The sequence below is a fragment of the Perkinsus marinus genome, assembly GCF_000006405.1.
Source record: "Perkinsus marinus ATCC 50983 genomic scaffold scf_1104296951948, whole genome shotgun sequence".
In the NCBI taxonomy this organism is placed as follows: Eukaryota; Perkinsozoa; order Perkinsida; family Perkinsidae; genus Perkinsus; species Perkinsus marinus.
Genome location: NW_003209090.1, coordinates 131,308 through 134,201, shown reverse-complemented (window position 1 = coordinate 134,201; position 2,894 = coordinate 131,308).

Here is a 2,894-nt window from a genome sequence, read left to right as displayed (position 1 = left end):
TGTACAACCTCAGCCCGGATGGGGCGTGGGAGACGAAGGGGTGCTACGCACGGTCATTGGCCTTCGGCCGGGCCTCCTGTGCTGCCCCGCGTGGCGGGGTCCCCCAGCACAGTCGACCCACTTGCTGGCAGTATTAAATCTGCTAAACTCATCGCTAGACTTACGAACTCTTGCTACGTAGCTCGCAGTACATTTTCCAAAACTACCCAAACCCGGATTCGAACCCACGACCAACACCAACTCTCCACACAAAATGTGTATCAAACGCATCGCTCCGCCATTGAACAACGCAAGATTTTTGTGGTGAACGCATCGCTCCGCCCTCGAACAATACAATATTCTTGTAGGGGACACATCGCTCCGTCGTTACACAACGCAAGATTTTCACGGCATATTTTCGCATAAAACGTGAATTGACAAAGTGTCGTAATTCATTTCTCGTGAACAACTCCATAAATTGAAAATCTGAGACCATATCTATCTTAGTTAGAACAATATCTATTGACATGCAGAGTTTGAGAAACGTTCTGTGGGTAGATCGCAAAATCGCTTCCTCAGCTGCCAAATTCGCAGTGAGTTCCTGGGGGTATTTTAGCGCGCGCCCGGGGCCCCTCCCCCTACGCGCGGGACTATTCGATATGTCAAAAAGACTTCCATCTAGCGGCTGTGCGGAACGAACCCCCTCCCGGGGGGGTGCTAGAACCCACGACCTCCGGATGGAGAACACGGTGCTCTACCGCTTGACCGCTGGGACACACAATAATATCTGCATCCTCAGCCCGGATGGGGGCTTGGGAGAGGGAAGGGTGCAACTGCACGTTCATAGGCCTCCGGCCGGGCCTCCTGTGCTGCCCCGCCCAGCGGGGGCCCCAGCACAGTCGGCCCTCTTGCCGACGGTATTTGCCATGTTACACTCATCACTTGACTTACGGACACTTGTTACTTGACCCACAGTACATTTTCCGACAATGTCCAAACCCGGCTTCGAACCCACGACCTAACGCTCGTCAAACCAACTACTAGCCCATTACGCCAATGCGCCACACAAAACTCATATCGAACTTTTCGCTACGCCTTTGCACAAAGCGCGATTTTTGGGGCGCATTTTCGCATAAAACGTGAGTTGACAAATTATCGTGGTCGATTTCTCGTGAGCAAATCTATAAACCAGAATTCTAAGACCATATCTGTGCTAATAAAGGCCTTCTCTACCTACACCCGAAGTTTGAAAAACTTTTTTGTGGATTTTGAGCGAAATCGGCTTCAAAAGTACCAAATTCGCTGTGTATTCTGGGAGGTATTTTAGCGCGCGCCCGGGGCCCCTCCCCCTGCGCGCTGAAGTGTTGAGCGTGTCAAAAAGACGTCCACCTAGCACCGGTGTGGTGCCTGATCGGTGCACTGCGTTGGCACCATGCTAGTAGCAGCAGCCCGACTTGTCACATTGTGCTACGCTATTGTGAGACTCGTCATTAGTGCTGGCTAGTCCTCCTTGTCGGTGTTGTCGTCGCAACCATCGGCCGTATTGTCTGCTCCGATGGTTGCGCCGTCTCCACTACTGTTGGTTGAATTGCTCAGGGTACTGCAGTAGGTTGCGCTGTCGCGCGTTACTTAGAGCTATCGGAGGGGAATCGCAGGGCTGTAGGCACTGAGGGGTCCGTGCACCCCACTAGCGTGGGGCCCCGCACGGACCTTCTGGGATTCGAACCTGAGACCTTGGGAATGAGAAACATGAGCACTAACCACTACACTATCGTCTACCTGAATGAATTGTTGTTCATTAGGAGTCGTCAGGCTCTACGGTGCTATGCAATGTTAAATCACTGCCATGTTTCGACATAGATAATGATACTGAGCACTACACTGAGCCAACTACAAACAATAAGACTCAATAGAGTGGCTGGACAACCATCACTGACGAAATTCCAAAATGTACACAACCAAGATTTGAACCTGAATCACCCGCATGACCAACCTGAAGACTAACCATTAGACCAAAACCCTTATACAGAAATGGAATGCCTCAATAATATCGGTAGATGCTCGGACTAGTTCAAACCTACTTGGACACTGGTGAGTGCTCATCCACAACCTCACGGACACTATCCTACTGATTGCTGTTGCACTTATCGCTGTAACACCCAATCCACTAACCTACTCCGAGTACGGGGACTTATTCCAGAATATACCTCAGCCAAGATTCGAACCTGGGTCTCCCGTGTGACAGTGCACGCCCTTCACGTGCTGGACTAAACTGATTGTTGATATAGTACTCCCATGTCATGCCTCCCTACATTGAATGGAAAAAGACTAAATCGGTTATTTCTCGTAAACGGCTCATAACATTTGAAAAATTCTTTCATATTATTACTCAGCTCGACGAGAGGAGTCGATTGCACCCATTTTCAGGGCAATCCTTACTGTCATTAACGAAATCGGCTTCGAACTCGCTCTTTTTTGCTGTGAATTCCTACCGGCTATAATGCGCGCGCCCGGGGCCCCTCCCCCAGCGCGCAAAAAGAGGCGAAAAGGGAGGAGCGCTCCATCCACCAAGGGTCCGGTGCGAGAAGATATGAGGACGCTAGGTGAAAAATGAGATCCACAAGCGTGCTTCTTCGAAGCCAAAACGGCACTGCCGTGATAGCAACTAACTTGTGATGCACATTTCAATCTTAGAGGCCTATCGAGCAGTACTTCTCATATGATGAAAGAAACGGACGAAGAGAAAAAGCAAATAAAGGCATTACTGCTGCTGGGGCGGTTCGGCCAGAAAATCTGTCCGAACCGCCAAGTAAGTGTACAGGCTTGGTGAGCTAGAGAAGACGTGATATCAGGTATAATAGGTTACCAACGAGACTTACTAACTATATTTTGTTACATACTTATCTCAAGAAAAT